This window comes from Silurus meridionalis, chromosome 12 (genome assembly GCF_014805685.1).
Source record: "Silurus meridionalis isolate SWU-2019-XX chromosome 12, ASM1480568v1, whole genome shotgun sequence".
NCBI lineage: Eukaryota > Metazoa > Chordata > Actinopteri > Siluriformes > Siluridae > Silurus > Silurus meridionalis.
This window is the reverse complement of record NC_060895.1, coordinates 20,767,514-20,793,197: the sequence shown is the minus strand read 5'-3', so window position 1 is coordinate 20,793,197 and position 25,684 is coordinate 20,767,514. Positions and strand designations below refer to the sequence as shown.

The 25,684-nt window shown below is 38.2% G+C and overlaps 1 long non-coding RNA gene across 1 annotated transcript; it reads right to left on the bottom strand.

Moving 5' to 3' along the window:
- On the bottom strand, positions 1-25,684 carry LOC124395023. Its single transcript, XR_006927588.1, has 3 exons — positions 25,589-25,684; positions 21,188-21,369; positions 1-624 (listed from the first exon to the last, which is right to left on the bottom strand). It is a non-coding gene; the product is annotated as an uncharacterized LOC124395023 (long non-coding RNA).

Genomic DNA, 25,684 nt, shown 5'->3' with positions numbered 1-25,684 from the left:
ATGAATGGACTTGGAAATCTCTAAAACCATTAGATCCTGATGACAACCCGATTAACGGATTAGTCCCATTATGGCTCATGCGGTGAATCACTATTTATTTATGGATTCATTTACTCATTTATTGTTGACGAGGTCTGAGCGGGAACAAGGGTCATTTTCATGATGCTTAATAAATGCTGACAAAATGTTCAGTACTGGCAATATTTTCCAGCCATTTTTACACAACAAGCCACAACACTCGCTCTGGTGTTAGCTGACAGTTTATAGACCACTACCTGGCCCAAATCTTAGCAACATGAAACACTTTTTATATTCCTTTCCTTTTCGTCTCCTCTAACCTTTTTTCTTTCCAATCCTATTTATTGGAACATTCGCAGGTTATTGGGTCCATGTCGTATTTTTCCTGATGAAGTCTTTTATTTGCAGCTTTCCATAGGACTCCCAGGGTGCTGTGTATCACAGGCGGTGTGAGGAGTTTACAGGCCAGGTTGAGTAGAAATGAGGCTTCCTCTTGTTCTGTTACTGCATATGTGATTTGCATTTCTTGGAGCTGTTTTGATTGGCACTGAATCACAGATGTATTCATGGACGCTCATGGGAATCAGTCAAAGAGCATTTTTATCACTGAAAAAATGAGAAAAAAGAGGATTTTATGTAAAACAGAGTCGAAATTTGACCATAAAGTGTTTTGGGTCTGCTTAAATGATTTGGTTCAGAATATAGCATTTGGCAGACACCCTTATTCAAAGTGGCCTACATTATTCTTATTTATACATCTAATCAGTTAAGGTTAAGGGCCTTGCTCAGGGGCCCAGCAGTGTTAGCTTAGTGGTGTTGGGATTTTAACTCACAACCTTCTGATCAGAAGTCCAACAGCTTAACTTCTCAGCTACCACTGCAGGTTCATGTGGAGAATGAGGTCATTGAGAGTATAACAACATGTACCTTGTTGTATTCAGTAATGGACAAAGTAAATAAATCATGTACTTAAGTAACAGTAGAGATACACTTTAACTCCAGTAAAAGTAAAAGCTCCTTTTTAAATTTCTACTTAAATAAAAGTACAAAAGTATTTGCCTTTAAATGTACATAAGTATCCAAAATACTATGAATTTATTATAACTTTAATGTTCCTATTATCATTTTTTTACATAACTCTTTGCTTAATCAACTCAGTTTTATTTGTAAAAAGAGTCTAATGTTGCTGTAAGAACACCGATTTATTAATATTATGATATTAATTAGTAAAACCCTGATTATAAAAATGATCATAAGCCCAAAACCTTCTTTTCGACTACTTAAATAAAATCTACAATTAAGGCCACGGGTGTTGTGGAGAGTTGGAGTCAGGAGTTTCTTCCATCATTTATTCCTCTCAAAATGTTCTGCTTGCTGTTGAACTGATGCTGAACTGCCTGTTGATGATAAGTAGATACAAGCGGCGATCAAAACACGTTCAAAACAGAGTGCACGCTCTTCCCTGATTAGTGGATTTGACCGTATATATATCGACTCATAAATAAAAAGGAAGGACTGATTTTGCAAAATGTATTTGGAATTACATCAGTGAAGCACGCACACGTGAAAAAGCTACTTAAATACAGTAATGAATAATATTATACTTCAGTACTGTCCACCACTGGTTGTATTCTTTTTTTCTTTTTTATTCGTTTATAGTTGCAATGAAGGAACATCGATGAATCACTATAGGTACCTAGTTCCTGTTATCACTTATGTTAATAAGACAAAAACGGTTCCTGTTACCAAAAACAAGTGCAAACTCCTCCATCCTGAAGACATTCCCGTGTTAGAAAACCTAAGGTTGTACCTTTTCCTCTTACTGTTACAAAGTGATGACACTCTACACTCTTTCCATTAACATTAATTAAACATTCCTTCATAAAAAAACTCAAAAAATCCACCAACAATTACCATTCATATGAAGCATCTGCTATACAAACTTATATTTTGTTATTGCTGTAGAAATGATCACATATTAGAAGCTACATTTTTCTGTCAGAGCTGCTTAAAAAAAAAAGACACAATTTGACCAATCAGAATCAACCCTTTAACAGTGACGGGGTATAATGTGAACCAAAGCATGGCATACTTTTTGTTTTTGCCCACCAAGAATCTATAAAATATCGCCGCAAAGCTCCCACCATTCATTTTTAAGCACACACAAGAGCTCATTTAGCTGCCACTTTCTTGGAAAATGAGGTTTAGTCTGTAGGCAAAGTCATCATCATTTGTTTCCCGTTTCGTGGGTGAAGAAAGTAATGCCTCACTCATTACTGCTGGTGCAGTCTGAAAGCTTCCCGACATTCTTCCCCCCCCCCCCACTGGGGCTTAGTCATAGTAATACCTTCTCTTCTGTTAGAGCTGTAATAGGAAAGTGTATTTTGTCTTGTCAAAAGGAAACTTGCAATATTAAGCAATGCGTATCTCTGGAGACTTTATATTTTATACTGTTCTCTTACCAGGGGTTGTACTTGAATTTCTTTAACACAACTTTAACAGCTTTAAAAGATATGAATATTCTACAGAGCAAGACATCCAAATCAGCAGAGCTAGTATCCATGGAGAAATAAACATATAGTCCAGAAGAGAAGGTGTTAGACTGCATTAAGCAAGGACTCACAAGATCTTTAGGTGTTATGGTTTAAAGCTGGCCACCAAACAGTTCATTACATAGGAAATATAATCTATGGTTTGGACTTTTGAGAAAGTGTGAGATCCAAAACAAAGGTATGTGCTTCCATAGAGAAGTAAATATTGGGTTTGATTTGGTCTCTTGCTGCTGGTCTGCAACGACCAAAAAAGAAACCGAGCTAGAGAAAAAAGGTGTTTATAGATTTGCCACACGGATATATAATGATGCCATAAAAGCAACGAACCATTTCGAACGTGTTAGCATTTGAACACGGATTAGGGAGGCACTTTCGCAGGGGAATTATCGGTGACGTTTGGAAACCTTGAAACCTCGAGGCATTAAAATGAGACTTCGAGAGCAAATACTGCATAGATCTCCGAGATTTTTACTTCCAAACCCAGCCAGGCCCGGAGCCATTTCTGAAAGCCATTTGTTAAAGGCAGCTGCCACTGTCAGTTCAACAGGGAGTTTTTGAAAGAAGCCAAACTAATCTCTGCGCAGCACATCATTTCCATCTGGGTGTGCTCGTCTTTTCGTGTGGGGTACAGAAATACCGTTCACGCAACCCAGCTCTCTAAATCATTTTAGCCCTCCTTTACAAAGGGCGAGAAAAGAAGTACTCATGCAACCCGTGATGTCTTGCACAGACCCAACCCACAGTAGAACCTGTTTCAGAGGGGCGTTTTTGAGCTAAACCTGTGAAACTGGGATGTAGATGTTTATTCAAATGGGTTCTTGCACCTCACTGGATACACGAGACGATACATTTCCTCCACGCGCATGGCCTCAAGGGGTTTCTGACTTCTACCCCTTCGCGCAAATACCCTGAGGTAGTGATATCCTCTTTTTTTTTTTTTTTTTTTTAATGCAAAGCACATTTGCATTTCACGGTCTACTCTACCAGATGCCAGTCACTAAGAGCAGTAATTCTACCCACAAAGGACCACCTAGAAGTCTGTTTTGCTGTGTCCTGACAAGCTGATTTATTTGTATGAAAAAATGATTGCAAGATATTTGGACTGTCTGAGTAATTGCATCATATTTGGGCTTCTCACTTTGTTGCAAACTATTGAATATTCTCTTTTATTAACAGTGACTGGATCTGGTATTGCTTCTATTAAATAGTTCAGTAAACAGAGCAAACATGGAGGGAAAAAAAAGAGCTGCAGCAAAACTTTGCGTATCTGTCGGAAATACTGAACACGGAATAAGGTTTTTTTTTTTTGTTGTAACTCAACCACCTTTCCTTTGGGAGCCAGCCTATGGCTAGTCAGATTTATATTTCAGCAGTTACAAAAGCCTGTATCAAATTACTCCTTGAGAACTGTTTATACTCATGCCTAAATCACTATATAGGGTGTAAGGCCTAAAACAATCCACTTTGGGATATTCAGTTGTTGAAAAAAAATCACTGACAGGATGCTGTGACAGTATATAATGGATTGCATAGTTATTAATGCGACCATAAAGTTCATTATTGTCCAATAACAGCATGTGCTGAAGTGGTTTACTTCAATTATCAATGGTTATTAATTAAATAATGAGGTTCTGTCTGGTTATAGATCCACTTAATGCTGCGGAATGTTTGCGAAACCAATTTGCGTCTCCTGAGTAGGCTGAGGAAGGCGCAGCTCCCACCACACATTCTGAGTAGCTGCATCAGGATTGGGAATTGCACTGTTTCGGATCGCAAGACCCTAAAGCGATTGAAGAGGACGGCCGAGAAGATCATCGGGGTCTATTTTCCCTCCGTCGTGGACATTTACGCTACACGCTGCATCCGTAAAGCCACCGGGATTGTAAATGATCATACACACCCCTCACACACACTCTTCTGCCGTCTGGAAAAAAGGCATCAAAGACTGTGTAGTTTTTTTTCCACAAGCCATCAGACTCCTCAACATGAAGGAACACACACACACACACACATCAACAGTAAAAATTCTGTTTTGAACAAAAATTGCTATTTTGCACATTTTCCGCTGCTAGAACTCCATGTTTACATGTACAGTATTTATTTTATATGGACAATCCATTTGCACAAACCTTGCAAACCGCACTTTTTGGTGCTACGGTGTCGCCATGTTTACTTGTATTATCTTGCACTTTATGTTGTTAGTTTAGTTTTGTGGAGTTCTGTGTTTGTTTCTGTTCATTTATGTTGTCCGATGTAGCGCACTAGTCATGGGGGAATGTTTTTTTTTTGTTTAACTGTATACAGTATGGTTGATATAAAAGATCTTAACTTGGTTCAGTTATAAACCGTCCCTCTCTCACCGCAGTCTCTTCGTCTTCCTGTCTTTTGAATTTCAATATTGACTGTATCAAAAAGCCCTTCATCCTGAAGACATTGGAGACTCCTTTCACAATAAATGTTACATATTTGTCTATTCTTCGTTGTGAATATAAAAATGATATTATCTACCATTCATAGTTACTAAGTGTTCAAATGACCTGATTAATATACAAACATCAGTAATTTGCCTCAAAATAAGAACAACTTGTCAGAGATTCTGTTATACAAATGTTTGTGGACACCTGACCATGAGATTCATATGTGCTTTTTGAACATTCCATTCTCCGGTTGGTCCCGATTTGCTGTTATAATAATGCAGGGGTGGCCAACCAGTTTTGACTGTGTTACTGCAAAGAGCCACATCATACACATGGGCACACATGAACATCACCCATCCCTTCCTCTTACACACACACACACACACACACACACACACACACACACACACACACACACACCTTTGCTCAGCCAGATTTATTGTAAATGTCACACACCAACATAATGACAGAAATTGACTCCTACAGTACTAAGACCACAGGCCAGTCATTTTCAACAATGAACATTGTGTGCACTGTCTCACTCACACACACAAACTCTTAGTTTAACCAAGTACACAAACAAAAATATAATAATTTACAATAGCGTTTTTCTTTTACTATGCATGTTACTTAGTGGGAATTTTGGCATTCCTTGCCTTGAACAATCCCCTTCAAATCTGCCTCGTATTCCGTTGTTGCCACTCGAAGCAATTCTTTCACATGTGTGTCAGTCAGAACAGATCGATGCTTTGATTTCACGTGTTTCAGGGTAGAAAACAAGGACTTGGTGTTTTTTTTTATGTGCGTGTTCACTTTGCTTGAGTTCAATACGGAATTTATGTCAAATGCACATGTGCGTGAGATGAATATACCGCAGGGGGGGGCAATAAATTTTTACAAGGGGCAACATGAGAAACCTGAATTGTGTCAGAGGGCCACACCAACGATAATATTTTAGGGATGCACCGAAATGAAAATTCAATTCAAAAGTCAATGAAATCTATAATTTTTTGTGTTATGCCTTTTGCCTTGGCACCATCACTGGAAAACTTTCCTGCCTTTTCAAAAACGTCCTCTACAGACGGAGTGCGCATGCTCGGATTGACTTTACTTTTCTGCGCCGCGTTCTTCTTATATTTAGAATGGCAATCGGGATGTTTGGATTTCAGGTGATAAATTAAACCCGACTTGGAGAAACTCTTTGCAGATACACCCCCTCTTGAAATTTCAGCATTGCATGTTTTGCAAATCACTCTCCGCACACCGCAGACATGTTGCTCTTATCCAGATAACAGTGTGCTGCTGCGCTTTTTTATTGCGTCATTACAATTGTGTTTCTGCCGTGTTGTTTCGGTGATTTGGGTATTTCCGAAAATTCTCGGTGCATCCCTGTAATTTATGATTGGCCTCATGCCAAGGTCTGATATACCGCAAAGTTTCCCAGTAGGGGCAAGCTCATTTAAGTCTTAAAAATACCGTATTGAACTTAAGCAAAGCGAACACGCACATTAAAAATCAAACACACAAAAATCGATATGAACGTAAGAGCCGCATGAAACCAGCCAAAGAGCCGCATGCGGCTCGCGAGCCGCGGGTTGGCCACCCCTGTAATAATGTATACGCTTATGGAAATATGTTCCTCTAGATTTTGGAGTGTGTTTGTGGAGATTTGTACTCGATGCAGGTAAGGTGAGGAGGCCTGGGGTGCAAACAGTGTTCATCCCAAGTCATTTCAATAGGATTGAGGTCAGAGCTCTATAGCAGATCACTCAAGATCATCTACTCCAACTTATGTAAAGTATATCTTCATGGAGCTGGCTTTGTGCTCAGGGGAACAGGTTTGGATCTCCCAGCTGAAGTGGGAAGGAAAATGTAATTCTCCCATATTCAAAGACTTCTAATACAATTGTGTGCCTGAAAGTTTGTGGTAAAGTCTGGGGAAGAACCACATATGGCTTACCACTTATGTTGTATAAAATATATATCAACACCTTCTGACAAATCAGAATTGAAAATTGAGAAAACCTTTCATTACAGATACCAAGCAGCTTTTTATATTTCAGGTAGTTCATATCTTTCCATGGTTTATATTCTTCTTAAAATCAGAACAAACCCCAGATTTAAAGAAGGAAATTACTCTAATTACCTCGTTTAGGAATATTCAGGTCAGCGCAGGAACAAAATGCACCAGGGTGCTCTGTAAAGTGGTGATCATCATCACTGACACTGTCTGACTTTTAGTTCAATCAGTGTTGATTGGAGAGCTTGTCTCAGAATGCAATGTTAAACATTACAGGAAGAAGAAGAAGAAGAAAAAAAAAAAACATTCAACATGCAAAGAAGTCAATATTCAAGTAAAAAATATGCTCACGGTTGTGCTTTAGCTGGTGCTAAAAGATATCATCTGGAACTGTTCCACCTTAATAAAACATGGCCCTGAGACATGGTCTAATAATGTTTCCTTTCAAATCTAAGTTACAGTGCAACCTCTATATGAGGTGAAGAATTGTTCAAGCCAAGAGGAGAAAAAAGGGAAATGTAGTCTTATAACACTTTATTGAAATTATAACCTTCCTGCCGCATAAGAGCTTCACATTCAAAAGAACATGACAAATATTCAGGCCTGTTTAAAGAGTTTTTGGACAAATTAAAAGTAGACGCCCGGCACATACAGAAACGTCTCATGTTACAGCATGGATTAGAACTGGGCGTCATGGTACCCAATAAGGCAGTACTGCAAATGCAACCAATACAGAACGATGGGATATGAAGTGAAAGCAGATGAGTCTGGCCAATTTTTCACTGCAGTCCCACTGCTCTTGTCTGGATGTTGCTCCAGCTGGGTTTGGTCCAGAGCTACTAAAGAGCAGAATACTTGACCCTTATAAGACCGGGACTGACTGACAAAACCAATGCATGAGTACAAACTAATACTTGGTAAAGCTGGAAATAATCTGAGTCTTTTTTTTATTTGTTTGATTTAGGTTGGCCAAAACAGTGCATGGTTTCTCTTTGACCTTGGGATATGTGATTGATAAAACCAATGCTTCATGCTTTATAAGACATGAATTCAAGAGGCTGCAATAGATTGAACTGTAGCTAAGCAAGCGGTAATACGATTCTTATGCGATGCCAAAAACGAGGTGTTGAAAATATCACAGGACTTGTGTCAATTCCTGGATCAAAAAAACCCAAACAAACAAAAAAAAGAGAAACGCCTGCTGCTTTCTAATGGAAATTTTAGTCTCTCACGTTATGTTTTGTTTTCCATCCACATGTCTCCGTGTGCCAAAACTTGTTATTCACCTTCCATTTCATGCTGTTTTTTCTCTATCTGCCAACAGAAAACGAACTGGCCATATGAAAGCGAGTGTGTCTTTTTATGTATTTTCGAATAGAACTTGCGAAATCTTTCAACATGGGAAGATCACACGAACACACTACACTGATCAAGTGGTCCAAGTTGTGAGAACAATGAGCCTCATTTATCAAACTGGGATTCATTTTTATTGCTGGAAATCATTTGCAGGGCTACACAGTAGGAAATTTGGTACTCATAAAGATCCAGTTAGTTTGGAGGAAAAAAAAAATCATTGCACTCAACAAAATCTCCAAAGTTTGTATATATTTCTGTATAAATGTTCAGATTGATCAACTGAGGTAAATGCAATTGAAGATTATTTGATATATATTTCAAATGTAATTAACTAATTTAAAGAATACAATCACTGTATAGAGGACAAAAGTATAGGGATCTGACATTTCTAGCCATATATAGTTCTACCTCAAACTGTTACCACAAAGATGGAGGCATACGATTGAATAGGTAATTTTGCCTTCACTTGAACTATGGGACTCAAACCTGTTCCAGGTGCACCAAGCCAATTCTATAAAGATATGCTTCACATGAGTTAGAGTGGAAGATCTGCTATAGAGCTCTGGTCCCATCCCTATTAAACACCTTTGAGATGAACTGGAACACAGACTGCACCCCAGGCCTCCTTACCTACATCATTACCTGACTTTACTAACTGGCTGAATGAGCACAAATCTCCACAAACAAACTCCAAAATCTAGTGTAACACCTTCCCAGAGAAGTGGAGCCTATTATAGCAACAAATGGGGACAAGGAAATCTTCAAAAGGCACATATCAATCTTATGGGCAGGTGTCCACAAAAATAGTGTAAATGCAAGTGCTAATTAACTGTAAACATATATTAGGTACAGACATTGAGGTGGTGTGCAGTGGCTGATAGATACTGTAGGTAAGGGGTCATAATCCTGTTGTTGTGTAACTTACAGTGAATAATAGTGTTTATCCCAAACATGTTTCAGTTGGTTATTTATTTATTTTACCATCAGGAGAATTTAACAAAAAAAACTCGGAAAACCACCAGTCATCCCTCCCTCCAACGCTCAACACTCTCGCTCAGCCTCGCCTACTATTAATCACCTGCACCTGTTTCCCATTAACCCATCCCCTTTAAAATGTCCCTCTTCCCCTTCACTTGACGTCCGATCATCATCCGGACTACCTACTGCTCCTGCAATCCCCTGAGTTTCCTATGCTCCTCGCTACGCTTCTTGTGAAGCACGCTACAGCTAAGACTATTCTTTTCTGAACTCCCTTTTCTTCCTGTCTTGTGTTTATTTTGTTAAAGATCAATAAACTACAACTTGTTTTGCTCCTGGTTTCTGAAGTCTGGTGTATCCGTGACAAAAACAGACATACTAAGGTTTTATTGTAATGAAAGCAATCCACAGCAAATCCATTCACGGAGAAAATCAAGACTAAGAATTCAAATATGACCCAAAAATAATAAAAAGTATAAAATAAAAAGTAAGTGCATCTCTATGGTAGTTGATGCCACATTTTCAGTAGACTTAAATTTTGAAAACATTTACACAAAACCAAACAATTTGATAAACAAGGTCCTTGTAAGAAAAAGAAATATGGATGCTAAACAAAGTTACCTAATACCTGAGGCCTATCATTGAGGCCTTGCAAGCTAGTACATTAATCAAAAATATAATGGCAGAGCAAGAAAAAGTAATGAACATCATACTGTATGTGCTGCTAAATTGCTTTTAAAATCGATAGACATGATTTTTTACACCAGGTCCGATGCAACACATTATAGGAAACACACACAAGCCATGGAATACACTCAATGAAAACAACTGCTCTCATAGATACGAACTGAAATATTAAAATATCAAGGTAGACATAGAAATAACTGGGAAAATAAACTTTTTAACCCACTATGTAATACATTTGGTTGAACCTGCTCATCATACTGTCCACAATACTTAATAAAGCATGGTGGTGGTAGCATCATGTTATAGGGATGCTTTTCATTAGCAGGGACAAGGAATCTGGATTATCAAGAGGTAAAATTATCCATGGAAGCCGATCAATTTTTTAGTAGACTTTAAAACTTTTACAACAAAATTTCAAGATTTGATAAATGAGGTGCATTCTGGAAAGTGTTCATATGGATGCCAAGCATAATCTAGATAATAACTGAAGCCTATCATTTAGCCAGCTAATATGCAGTATTAATCAAGAGTGTAATGATAATAGAATAAAAGGTCAGGAATGTCAGTAATACCGACGTCATACTGTATGTGCTACTAAATTACCAAGAAAATACGATATATCATTAATGTTGATATATAATGCTGACAGAAGCATTGACTTCTAAACGTCTCATAAAATTTTGCCATGCTAGGAAACATAAATATTGCCTGACTACTGAAATTTTGAGCAACATCCAGTGTTTAGTGGTTTAAATGTTCAACAACATGTGAATCTGACCTTCAATTCCACATGTCAAGTCAAGTCAAGTTTATTTGTATAGCGCTTTTCACAACAGACATTGTCTCAGAGCAGCTTTACACAAATCAACAGTTAAGGTGAATGGTGTGCATTTATCCCTGATGAGCAAGCCTGTGGCGACTGTGGCAAGGAAAACTCCCTTAGATGTTATGAGGAAGAAACCTTGAGAGGAACCAGACATGTTGTCACATATTGATTTTCTTAACTTGCTAACTAACCAAAGATTCCTGAGAGGATTTTTTTTGTTGTTTATTTAAACTTCATAGGAAACTCACAGGGTTTCCTTCTTCGAAGCTGAGGAAAACTGAGGGGATGGCAGAAACCTTGCGGATGTGGGATGGTGTGTAGTTCGGTCTCACCTTCACATGCGCACTGTTGTGTTTGCTAACGTCTACAAGTGTCTGTGGGAGTTCAGAGTGTGTCTGACATGAACCTGGGATCACTTAACAGGCCACAGACCAAGAATCTCAATAAATCTTTACAGCTTTTTGCCGGCGTGCAGGCAGAAAAATGTATGCTGCCATGTCAGAGAGTGTGTATGTGTGCCTGAGTGCCTTAGTAAAAAGAGACAGAAGAATTATGATCCTACAGTCCAGTGGGTGCTACGTAATAATGTACGTGAGCTATTGCCATTGTTTTGGCTTCTATAGCAAATACCCAGGCATGTCAAAGGTCTATCATATATGCTGTTTCAATTATATGTCCCAGTTTAACCTCTTTGCGAGATGAACGAGCCAAAAGAAACGAGAGGAAAACTTAGCTCTGATCTCAATTACCCTTCTTTATTTTACTGAGAATATCAAGTTCAAGTCTCACCATATCCTTCATGCGACTGTGTTGCATTCTGTGGTGGCCTGTTTTGTCTTTTTCCATTTTCTATTGTGAGCGGCTCCTATTCTTATGGCATCAAAATGATGTGAAAATATTGCAGGAATTCTGCTGATTTAATGTCCATATCAACATTAAAGCCACATGCGGTCCTACTTGAAATGACCGTGCTAACGTCGAACATATTTTCCCTTTTTTTTTTATCGAAAGCTGATGGAGGTTTCTTGTTGGCTGAGATACCGGGCAGCTCTTTTTCACTTGCTGGAACAGATTCCTCACAGATCTCAAGAAAAAGAAGTGTTTGAGAGCGAGAGAAATTGCAATAATGTCACCATTATCAAGAGAACACAAGAGAGTGTCATTTGGGACAGGCTATATTGCTACAACTTTACAAAAGAGACTTGGCTAAAAAAGCAAATGCGAACTTTCTGATATTAAAAACTATTCAGAAGTTTGTTGAATCGTGTTTATGAGCCTGCTTGAGCACAGAGGTGCTAAATAAACATAAAACCTAAATGAATTGCCAAAGAAAATACATGATTTATTTGATTACACACTAAAATAGTGCATTTACATAAATATTGCTTTACAAAGAAGAAGACTGCAAAAAAGCAATATGTCTTGCATTAATGTGTCTTATTCAGTAGCTAAAAACACATTTCTTGCTAATTTCCTACCTTGTGGTTCATATCAGCTTGCCAGAGAGCACAAAGGCTTTAAACAAGTATATTAATCATTACAATGTTACATTTATAAAGCAATACTTTTCCTCACCATAGCTGATTCAGAACATTATATGAAATATACACGGACCAAAATTGCACACGATGAAAAACAACTGCTCTTATAAATCTAGCAAGGCATCATATTGGAGACTTTCTAAGTTTGTTATAAACCCAACATTGTCCAAAAAGTGAAGCATGGTGATGGTACTATTATTTTGTTGGGATTTCATTTGTAAAACAAGAAATCTTGTCAGACAGGATGCAGATGCAAATACACATGTGGGAGAAAAAAAAATTTATCCAGTTTAAAAGACAGTCCATTGTCCAAAAGGACAAAAAAAAATCCTATCAAAGCTATAAAAGAGTGGCTCAAAACCCAAGAACCTAAACATCACAGAGCTCAGTCAAAGGCCAGACTTCAATCTGATGGCAATGCACAGACACATTACCAAGAAGAATGAGCAGAAATGTCAGGAACCAGATGTGCAGCACTGATAGAAACGTATTCCAGAAAACAAGCAGTTGTAATTGCAGCCAAAAGTGGTTTTACCAAGTCATTAACTGAGAGGTTTGTTGGTCAATATATTTGGAAACTTTAATAAATATTGTAAAACTTTAATGAGATTCATTTTGCATTAATTATTTTGGATGGACTTCTCTATCTATCTATCTATCTATCTATCTATCTATCTATCTATCTATCTATCTATCTATCTATCTATCTATCTATCTATCTATCTATCTATCTATCTAATGATAAAGCAGTTAATTAAAAGTATTGTACTCTGCATTTGCTAAATACCTTAAAAATGTGTCTGTCTGTCTGTCTGTCTGTCTGTCTGTCTGTCTGTCTATCTATCTATCTATCTATCTATCTATGCATACACACATTATAACACGACAGCTACAGCTAGCGATCAATTCTACTTTACGGTGAATAAATGGATGATATGATAGAGTGATTTTACCTCCAACATCACAGGAAAACGAAATCTGCTAAAACTTACTCATGCAGTGTTAATTTATAGCTGTCTGGCCAGCCAACATCTAGAAAAACAAGCAGTGTGAATACAGAGTGTATGGTTTAGTTATACTTTCAAAAATATCCAATGTGTCCACAGAATCCCAATCGTAAGCTTATAAACTACAGATGCAATTCACAGACATTAGCTTAAAAAAAAGATGCAATATTCCAGGTTCCATGTTTTGAGAATCTCAGTTTTCTGTGTTTGTACAATTTCCCCAAATAATCGAGTCCTCCATTTATCTGAGCACTTCTCTGATCGTTGTGCAAGTTGTTCCTGTAACAATGCTGTTGCCAAATGAGTTTTCATGAACACAATCATCACTATCAGACTGTGGTTTAAGACTGAATGCATTACCAGTACATGCTAATACAGCTATATAGAGATTGAGAACTTTTATGTGTGTATCTCTGGCATGCACAAACACCAAAAACACACCGACACACACTCACACACACCTCGTTGAACTCCAAAGTGGCAGTAATGGCTATAAAAGCAGCAAAACAGCTTGTTGTATCTGGCTTTTATTCCATCATCTTGCTCTAATAATACACTGCTGGCAAGCTGTCAGAGAAAATAATCTTGATGATGAAGGCTTGTTCGAGTTTTATCGCTACTGCAATAATGGTGTTTTTATTGTTGGATATGACGCAGGGAAATCATACAAATGACGTTATTGATTTCGGAAAACAAGCGCATATGGATCAAGAGGTATGTTTAGACTAATAACAGACATGAGGCACGTACAACACGGGGATATCGATTTGATGTGACCAAAGATTTAATCCTTGTTAACTTTCGCTTTTGATTACAACGCTGTTTTCTTGCTTCCCTTTCATTTGACTGCATTCATGTCCTGGGATACCTGAGTGGATGAAAGTAAATGTGAATGTGATGAATCTTTAAATATGATGCTAATTTTGTAACTGGTCAACTTTTTAATAACCTGATAATAACTTTTCAGGTTTTCAGGATGTTCCATTAATGTTTTTTATATTCATACCATATGATTTTCAATTGGTGATGGACATGTTGACGGACGAGGTCAGACAGGAGTCTCCATGGACTATGGTGTTTGTGGATGATATTGTTATTTGTGGTGAGAGTAGAAAGCAAGTTGAAAAGAGCCTGGAGAGGTGGAGGTACGTGCTGGAGAGAAGGGGAATGAAAGTCAGTAGGAGTAAGACAGAGTACATGTGTGTGAATGAGAGGGAGGGCAGTGGAGTGGTGCAGATGCAGGGAGAAGAGGTGGAGAAGGTGGAGGAGTTCAGGTACCTGGGGTCAACAGTGCAAAGTAATGGAGAGTGTGTTAGAGAAGTGAAGAAAAGAGTGCAGGCAGGGTGGAGTGGGTGGAGAAGAGTGACATGAGTGATTTGTGATAGTAGGGTATCTGCAAGAGTGAAAGGGAAAGTGTATAGGACTGTGTTGAGACCTGAGATGTTGTATGGTTTAGAGACAGTGGCATTGAGTAAAAGACAGGAGGTGGAGCTGGAGGTAGCAGAGCTGAAGATGTTGAGGTTTTCGTTGGGAGTGATGAGGATGGACAGGATTAGAGTTTATTAGAGGGACAGCACATGTAGGACATTTTGGAGACAAGGTGAGGGAGGTGGGATTGAGATGGTTTGGACATGTGCAGAGGAGGGACATGGAGTAAATCGGTAGAAGAATCCTGAGGATGAAACCACCAGGAAGGAGGAAAATAGGAAGACCAAGGAAGAGGTTTATGGATGTGGTGAAGGAAGATATGTAGGTGGTTTGAAAGGGGCAGATGTAGAGGACAGTAGTATGGAGATGGATGATCCACTGTGGCGACCCCTTATGGGAGCAGCTGAAAGAAGAATAATTTTTTTTAATATCAAGTTTTTATTTGCTTCTCTAAGCATAAAGTGAGAAGTGGGTGATTGTGTAAAGCTACATTGAAAAAAAAAAAAGATCTGTGGGTGCTTTCTATTAATCAGGCTTGAGCTCAAATCCCAGCACCACACGCTACTGCTCCTTGGCCCTTGAGCAAGGCCTTTGAACCCTAAGTTGTATAAATAAAATAAAAGTAAATAAAGTTAAGGACAAGGGTGCCTGTGATTAAATTGTAAAGAAATTTTTATTCGAGATCCATTAGGATTTGCTTCAAATCCAACAGGACTGAATAAATCAGTTGCTGGTGTATTAAGTGACTGCATTTTATTCATTCACATTTATTTATCTTAAAATAAAAATGAATATATTTGACATAAAATCTTCTAAAACAAATAAAAAATAATGAACCCCTGAAGAGAAGAGAGTCTTATTGCTAAGTTATTGTTTGAGTATCTCCAAGAAAGCCGATTCTATCTGTAGCGACAGACACCGCAGAGTTGCATGTGCAGCATAATTAAAAAGTGTTGTCAAAAGCATTTTGTCACATAACTTCATGGAAATGAATAGCCATCCAAGCCAAGTTCTGCAAATGAAAACTGACAGTACAACTATTTATGGATATCTTACTTTTTCTGGCTACAGAACGTAGCTATTAGTCAGCGAAAACGTTTGGAAATGGGTTGTGTAAGCACAAAAAGTGCAGGAGAGAGATTGATCAGTGTGACCGAGGTGTGCGTAGTTCATTTGTTAGTAACGTGATGCTGTTGCACTTGAATTTTTATTCAACCTGCGTTATTTCAACTTCAAGGCACTCTCGCTGTCGTCATATTCTTTTTGATTCACCCGACGCCCAGACAAATTCAGAGCTACAACTGAGATGTATTTAAACAAAATGAACCTAAAAACGAAGGTGGCTGCAGATGGATTTTTCCCTTCAAATATATATCCATAAGGAAAATCCATCTGCAGCCACCTACATTTTGTTTAATGGTGTTAGTGTAGTGTTGGCTGAGCGATTCCATACATTACCAAGACTTGGGAAAGGTTCCTTTGGAAGAATGCGTAGAAAAGCTAATGCTAAATAGTTCTAACCTTCTCCTAATGCCTTTGAGTGCTCTCCCAATGGCCCACCCTGCCTGCCTTTCCTCCTTGCTCCTGCACAGTGGGAGAAACCACACTCCTAAAAAACCAGGCCTCCATAAACTAGTCAGCTTAAGACCCTTGAAAGAAATGGCACCGAATGAGCACATCTGAAATCACACTCACAGGAAGGCAGTGCTGGCATTTAGTATATCCTTCAGTAAATCAAAGGTGCCATTAAGTATTTTCACATGGACCAGGTCTCCAGTTTACGGTCCTAATCTTTAATTCTAGCCTCTAGTTAGAAGCAACTCTTGAAACGAGTATACATTTTTTTGACTTTTTTTTTTCCAGACATGGTGCGCTCCATAAATGTAGCAGATGTACACTCTTTAAGGCTATACAGTTCCCTTGCATTATAGCAAAAAATCGTTTTGTGTGAATTTGCCAGTAAAGCAGTCAGGAGTAGAGGTTTGATTTACAGCGATTTCTGCCACTGCCAGTGCATGCTGAAGCATAAACCTTAATTGGCAACAGTTGATCACAGCCAAAAAGTTTAAAAGTTGTGGATAACTGACAACTTCATTAGGAAAGATCACAACGAGATCAGAGGCTACATTGCTCCTCCCTGAGGCTATATGGCACACAAAACTGCGTTCCTGAGAGTTCTGTACTGCTTGATAAGCTTTAAATGTCCGTCTTGCAACACTTTTTTTTATTATTATTGCCTTATGGTTCTACTCTGGTGGGCTGTAGAGGCTCAACATTTAAGATTTCTTGCTAATGGTTTGGAGTCAGAATGTACCTTTGGGTACTTAAGTACAAAGTACAACTATCAACTGTTCAGCTCTGTGCTTTGACCGTGTTCCTCCTCACTTGTGAGTCGTTTTGAAGGGGGAAAAAGGCTGCCGAATGAATCAATGGAAATGGACGGATTGAATGCAAAGACAGATCTGAAAGCTTTAAGGCTTTTACACTTGTCCTTCTGTAGGGAACATTAAGCATTAGTGCTTTTCCATCAATGAATGTTTTAACCTAAAACCTACACACACACACACACACACACACACACACACACACACACACACACACACATATATGTACAGAGCGATAGATAGATAGATAGATAGATAGATAGATAGATAGATAGATAGATAGATAGATAGATAGATAGATAGATAGATAGATAGATAGACAGACAGACAGACAGACAGACAGACAAGTAGTATATGTATGTATATTGTAATAGATAGATAGATAGATAGATAGATAGATAGATAGATAGATAGATAGATAGATAGATAGATAGATGGTTAGTTTGACAGACAGACAGACAGACATACAGACAGACAGACAGTCAAGTAGTATATGTATATATATTGTACTAGATAGATAGATAGATAGATAGATAGATAGATAGATAGATAGATAGATAGATAGATAGATAGATAGATAGATTGATTGATTGGTTGATTGGTTGATTTGCAGTGAATATAGGATTATGACCCACAGACTCCAGAAGAGCATTTAAAGAAAGTGTGAGCAGAGACTATTTTTAGAAAATGCACCCCTTTAAGGTAACCTTGTGGGACCATCCACAGCTGCATAAGGTGAGTCAGCAAAGTGCAGAAGCTTCAAGCAAAAACAGAGCATCAGGATAAAGCCACAGGCATAGATATCATACCAGGCCACAGCAGACTATGTGCAGCATTAAAGAAAAGACAGAACAGATTAATAGATATGCCCTTATCCTTCTAGGTCAGATGCATAACCCAGCTACATAAAAAAAAAGGGTAATTAAATATAAACGAGATTTTAACCTCTGAATTAAGAAACAATAATCCCTACAATTAATTTCATTCAATGACTCAGTGGCAATGCAAGACACTTTTTACTGAGGATGTGCATAGTACTGATCCAACAAAGGTGTGCGTCATACAGAGCTGCTACCTGGTGCTCTTTAATACATGCTAAGTTGCTTTTCTGTTTTCCATGGTTGTGAAGAGTGGTTATTTGTGTTACTGATGAACATTAGCATTAAATCAAGTTTGAACATTTTTCCTCAGACACTTCTAAACATAGCAGTGGATCCTAATTAGAGGAAAGACTAACTGTCCTTTTCTGCATGCATTAGCTTACAAATACCTCTAATTGGCTAGTTTTACTGTGATTGACAGGTGAAAGAGAGAGTACACCATCCCATCCATTTGGTAGGAAGTGGAAGCACAGCTGATTAGATGAACTTCTACTCAAAAGGTCATAAATTCCAATCCCAGCTTTGCCAATCTGCCACTGCTGAGACTGTAAGTCATTGTGTATAAGGGCATCTTTCCAGCACCATTCACATAAAGGAAATGTACAACACCTGGCCAGTTTTGCTCTGCTGGACTCCTGGATATGTATGTTTTTGGCATTGTGATTCAAACTCATGATGCCAAACACGCTGATCGAAAATTTTCCTGTTGTGTAACTCAGGAACCCACCCAAATCTTTTACTGCCCTCCAATTTGTTGAACAGAATTAAAGAATTAGTTTATCCAAAAAGCTGCCTGCAAATTTGGCCAAAATAAGAAATCTTAATGCAAGATTATGTATCTGCTACATTCACTAAGTAACCACAAAGAAGGATGGAAATCCAGGCTCCCCAATGGTCTCGAACAATTAACATCACCACTGGCATGTTCGTAACAGCTAACAAGGACACTGCAGGAGAGGAACGGCCTTGAGCCCTAGAGCAGGTGCCAGTGCAACATGATATAAAGACAAGAGTCCAAGATCTTTTCAGCAAAACGTTCACACAAACTCTCTGAACAAGTTTGCCAAGAAAATTCCACATAATAAAGAACTAGAAGCTTGTGTTAAGGCAAAACTGGGCAGAACTTATGCTTGAAATGTAGGAGTGGGGGTGTTGATTGGACACCCTGTAGAGAGACACTTTGTCACGTCTGTCAGCCAAAGCTGTTCAAAAGCAGGCTAGATTAATAAAAAATTATAATAAATACATATAAAAGTCCATAGTATATCATTTTTCATCAGTCTTTGCTGCTCTTAAAGGTTTCCATATTGGGAAATAAAAAAAAGATAAAGATAAATCTATGGATACGCATTTGCAATGAGATGAGGTAATATAATAGTCTTTCTATCAGTCTTGATAATTCTGCACCTTGTACCAATTTGGGGATTTCTGAAAGAGTCGAAAGTAATTCTTTAGAGAAAGATTCAGGCAGAACTTTTGAGGAACACATGTATCTATAAGGCTGCAAATAAAATAAAAAGCATAATTAATATAATTCATGTAAAAGCCTAAATCAGATTTTGAATAGCTGACATTTTAAAAAAGGGCAAGTACAAATTTTTTTAATTATAGCTAGATTATAGCTTTTTAAAATAGCCTATTATGATAACCTTCAAATAGTGAAATTTTCTATTATAAATACTTTTTATTTACTTTTTATATACTTATTATAAAAAAAAAACAAAGGACTGGAACTGCAAATGTTCTGCTTTTTAAAGTCTGAGCTCTTGAAAAAACGGTTCAACTGTGATGGTGACGTTTTTTTTGAACGTATCTGATGACCCACTGAATTGATAAGACTTATAGAGTGCGTAGCTTGTTCATTTATATAGCTATAGCATGTCACTGTCTAAAAAGCATGGTAAAAGCATGACATTCGTTATGAGGCTAATTACACAGTGGTTAAGGCATTGGACTCTGGTTTGGAAGGTCCCAAGTTCAAATCCCAGCACCACCAAGCTTCTACTGGTGGGTTCTTGAGCAAGGCCCTTAACCCTCAATTGCTCAGGCGTAATTCACTTTGAATATAGGAGTCTGCGAAATACTATAAAAATAAATTTTATACAGCCAATTACAGAAAAAATCTATAAATAAATCCTATATGGCAAAACAAAATTCTATGCTAAAATTCACTATATTGCTAAAATGAATTGTTACACATAATACCATCATACCCATATGTGTTTTTTCTCCAAACTGTTAGCACATGGTTCGAAGCATTCAATTATATAGGATGCGTTTGTATGCTGCAGCATTACTGGAACTAAAAGCTATAAACTAAGGGTTCCAGTTTGGAGTGGAAGTGAAGTTGGTCTTTTTTTGTTCTTCTTTTTTTTTTACTACAAGTCCTGATTGTGAAAGGGCCATGCGTTCAAATCAGAAGGCACTTAAGTACATTTGTGATTTGCTGTCTGTCTGAATCAACGAAATAAAAGTAAACAATCTGCACCATATTGAATTGTATACCATCATATTTTTTCCATTGCATCGTATTGCATTTAATCGCATTGTGTTGAATCAAGTCAAAAATCGGATCGCACTGCATCGTAATAAGGGTGAATTGTATCGCATCAGTAGCTGCTTCATGTGTGTCTTTAATGTATAATATCTTTGGCTGTGCATCGAAATGTGAATCGCATCAACCTTAATTATGAAAATGCACATATCGAATATATAGTGTATGTTGCCAGTAGACAAAAACAATATTTTTGCTATTTTTCCAGACATCAGGCCTGATTTCCAGATCAGATCAATTTTTTTTTTTTACTAATATTAGGCATGAACATTGCTTTTCTTGGCAGATGAGTTTACCCTTTTTTATGGACTTAAAATAATCAAAATGACCAGGCAAGCCAGACTTCAAATAAATATCTAGAAATAATTTGATATATAGAACAAGATTGTATTCTAAATGATATTTCCAGAATGAAATGATGATTTACGCCACTTATCTTGCCTTATCTCATAAAGTAGGAATTTTTTCCTTTCCACTCACTGAGATAACTGTCTAGCACACTAGTTGTGAAGGATGTCAGCTTGTTTAGTGTCCTCACCTCTACAAGACACATGTTCCCAGAAAAAGAGAGCACACCAAATCTTCTCATTGGCTCTCCTCTCGTTCCTTCGTGCTGTGGAGAGACTGGAAGATGTCTGTATACACTCCATCAATCTCGTTCTCTATCCATCCCCAGAGGCCGGACCAGTACGAGAGCCAGAGAACCACAGAGATGGAAACCTAAAGAGAATAAGCAGGACTTGTGGTGATGAGGTTAGAACAACAGAATCGATACTCGAGAATAACAGTGTGACAAAAAAGAGCTTATTTTCTTTTTATAGATTTCAAACTGAAGTGTCTAAAATACTTAATTTAAATGATTTTTGTTCAGAAAATATGTTTTCATCTCCTGCCACAGGTTGATTGATACAGTATAATGAGAGTTGGTGCAGGTCCATAGTTAGCTGCTAAATCAAACAAACACTTTCACATTTGCTATTTAAGTACTTCAGTCTGTCATTGTTTAAAAGCAGGCCCAGGCATCCTCAACGAGAAAGTCCCACGATCTCATGAGAACGACAACGGAAATGTTTTGTCTGCAGCCATCGATCAGTCTGTCTGTAAAATAAACATGGAGAGTGGCAAGCAGTGCAGGCTATAAGATGAGAGCTGAGGTCATAAACAGTGTCTCACCTCATGATTGTCTTGTTGATTTTTGAGGTCCCACAATAAAAAAAAAAAGTGTGTCACGAGTTTAACATTTCCAGACAGTTTGTTCTTCATTTTTTGCCATCGTAATCATGAATCAGGATGAAACGGATGAGACAAGCAGGAGTTAAATTCACACTCGGGTTTGGCGGTTTGGTTGTATTTGATGGCGTTGCACACCGGCTTTAAATTGTTCTGTAAATACCAAGTTTAAATATTCAAAACGTTGCCAGAGACATTTAATCAATTACTTCATCATAAGGATTTGTTTGGGGTTTTCTGGTTTTCTGTTTGCTTTCATAATAAGGTGTGATTGATCGACTAGGGCAACTTGGGAGTATAAATGATCAGGCGTAACCACTAAGAAGCCTAAACGGTACTGATTAATTCGGTTCAATTTCAATTCCTGGCTTTGCTTCGCCAGTATTTTGTCTAAGTAACGGCATCTCGGAGCTAATGATGACTAGCCAGCTGAAATACATTTTATTCTGTCAGCAAGACTGATTTACCAAAACAAGACATCTTGTATGTACTGCGTGCATATCAGAGGAAAAGCCTTCAAGAAACCAGATTTCTCCATTTTCAATTAAGCATGGCAAGCTTTTTCGGGGCCTGGCTATTGAGCCAGACTCTCTTTTAATGAAAATGAGGCGAGAATGAGGTAGTGCAATGGTTCCATCTTGGTGGACATGTGGAATGAAAACGGCAAAACATAACAGAGAAATTAATCAAAATACTGCAAAGCGTGGAAGCTCGAGGATTGAGCAGCTGCAAGCACTAATGAGAAGCAGCCCAGGGTGTCTGTTAAGTGACAGAGGCTGAGTGGTAGGGATGGAGCCGGAGTCACGGTGGCCTTCCTCTCCCCACTGCATACTCATTCTCTGGCAGAGTAAACCAGGGAGGCAGGGCGGCCTGAAAATGAGAACCAGACCTTCATCTCCACCACTGACTCTCTTCGCCCATGGCTGCCGTAATTTTTTTCTTTTTTTCCTTGCATCTTACGTTGAGGGAAAAAAAGGGAGCGTGCTTCAAAAATAGATCAGGCTCGCGTGCCAATGGGGTTTTGAAGACTCACTTTTTTCCACTCCCTCTAGTCACGCAAGTGGCCTGACAAGACCTTAAAGAGCAAGACAGGAAAAAAAAACAGAACATAAAAGAGAAAAAAAAAGACAGAAGGAAAAAGCAGAATCCCTTTGGAGGGTTTTTTGAAGAGGTTGGGGGATTTGAATTAGGAAGACACCACATTTTAAATTGCCAGGAACTCAGGAAGAATGCAAAGGTTTTACCGCAGTTACACAGATATTCTCAGCTATCTGGAATCTTTAGGGTGTTTCCTGCTTGTGCCCAAGCTAATTTTCTCATTTTAAAATACACAATTCCACTTTTAATACATAAGATTCAATCCCCTGAGCACACTGTTGGACATTTGTTGATTCGAAATACCATCTGTTTTCACCAGCCAAGCTCGGTCTGACTCATTATGAAAGCGTCTTTTTAAATATGAGACATTAGACCGGCAGGCTTTCTCTGGTAAAGCTATTAAACTCCTCCAGTCGGTATTGTCATTATGTTCACAAACGCTATGCCAGTCTCGTTCAGAAAGGGGGCACGAAAGATCCTCAGAACAAAATGTCACATTTTTATGAACTCATTATAACTAGTCTGAAGAGGTTTTGGATAATTTTGAAGCATAATTACTGCAGGTATAAGAACCGTACGAGATTTGAGAACCGTACAGTAACAGCTTTGTTGAACCTAATTTCATGAGAAAGTCTGATTCACAGACCATGTGGTTAAAGTTGGCTTGATTTTTTTTTTTTTTTTTTATCAAAGGTTTGGACTAGATCCAAGTTTTCCCACCAACCCAACGCAACCCTTGACATGTTTTTTATTTTTACATTTCATACAACCTTAAGCCTCACATAGAACTTCAGATATACAACATTAGATATAATGGTCAGGACTTGTGATATAAAACAATACTACAAATCTGTGCTTGCATGCAGGTTTAACCTGGAATGGGTGTGGCTTTGCTTTAAAGGGGTGTGTCTGTTTTTTGACAGCTCTGACAGTTCCTCAACCTCAGCTATGCATTACTTGACGCACTTTATTACCATAAACTTCACTTCATTACCATAAACTGTTTAAATGCTTTTTTTTGCACATCTTCTCTGTACTGCTGCTATATTGCTCTTTTGCACAACATCTTTTGTTCACATTTTGGCTACTGTTCAATTTTGTTCACTTTGTCTAGTCACAACAAGTTTACTGCCGGAGCTATTTTGTGTTTTGTCCTGCACTGTCCTGTGTTGTCTTAAACTGTCTTGTGTTGTCTTTGCACTGTCTTGAGTTGTCTTGAACTGTCTTGTGTTGTCTTTGCATTGTCTTGAGTTGTCTTGCACTGTCTTGTGTTGTCTTTGCACTGTCTTGAGTTGTCTTGCACTGTCTTGTGTTGTCTTGAACTGTCTTGTGTTGTCTTTGCACTGTCTTGCGTTGTCTTGAACTGTCTTGTGTTGTCTTTGCACTGTCTTGTGTTGTCTTTGCACTGTCATGTGTTGTCTTGAACTGTCTTGTGTTGTCTTTGCACTGTCTTGTTTTGTCTTGCACTGTCTTGTGTTGTCTTGAACTGTCTTGTGTTGTCTTTGCACTGTCTTGTGTTGTCTTGAACTGTCTTGTGTTGTCTTGAACTGTCTTGTGTTGTCTTTGCACTGTCTTGTGTTGTCTTGCACTGTCTTGTGTTGTCTTGAACTATCTTGTGTTGTCTTGAACTGTCTTGTGTTGTCTTGAACTGTCTTGTGTTGTCTTGAACTGTCTTGTGTTGTCTTGAACTGTCTTGTGTTGTCTTTGCACTGTCTTGTGTTGTCTTTGCACTGTCTTGTGTTGTCTTTGCACTGTTTGCACCAGGTTGCACACATGCACTTTATGTGGCGAGGACACTTACTAGTCCTTAGCGCTGTGTTTTTCTGTTTCTGGAATTGTTGTTTAATGTTGTTGCATGTAGCATCAGGGTTCTGGAGGAACGTTGTCTCATTTCGCTGTGTACTGCGTCAGCTATATATGGTTGAAATGACAATAAAAAGCTTCTTGACTTGACTTCTTGACTCTTGAGATTATTCTTGAGCACAATTTCTTACAAACTTCAATTTGCAATTATTAAATTATTCATAAATAAACTCGTAGCATTCTTTGTTAAACCATTGTGACCAGGCAGTTACTAAATGCCTCTAGGAAATATTTTTGTCACACAAGTTTCTTAGATATCATGCTTCAAGTGCACCTAATATTACAAATATAATTATAATGTCCTATTTGTTTTTGTTTTTGTTTTTCGTCCTGATGGCCTGCACCCCAGCAGAGTTGAAGCAGCAGTCCTATCAGACAACATCTCCAAGATCATACCATCTGACTGGTAAGACATCATGCAATTTACAATTATGATAGAAGATGTACAACAAACCAAATAGTTAAAAGTATACACATAGCCCACTTTATAGAAAACATGTCTATTCCCTGTGTTGTAAAATCAAGGAATAAATACACAAGATCCAGAAATGATCTTATTGCAGTTAAAACTGAAAAATGTCAAATAAACAAACACACATTTTTTTTTTTTTCTAAAGCTTGGACTTCCAAACATTAGATCACTCTGTGGCACTAAGACCTGGATTAACTAAATGATTATATGGTTCTGTAACACATTCACTGGTTCCGCTTTCTTTCTTTAGTTTCATTTTTCCTTTCCAGTACTCACGCCGGGGCTCAACCACACACTCCCGGGGACGCCTTTCCAGTTTGACGTCCGCCGGCGGCCACTCGCGACCCCTCCCGCCTTCCTCCGGCGCCCGCC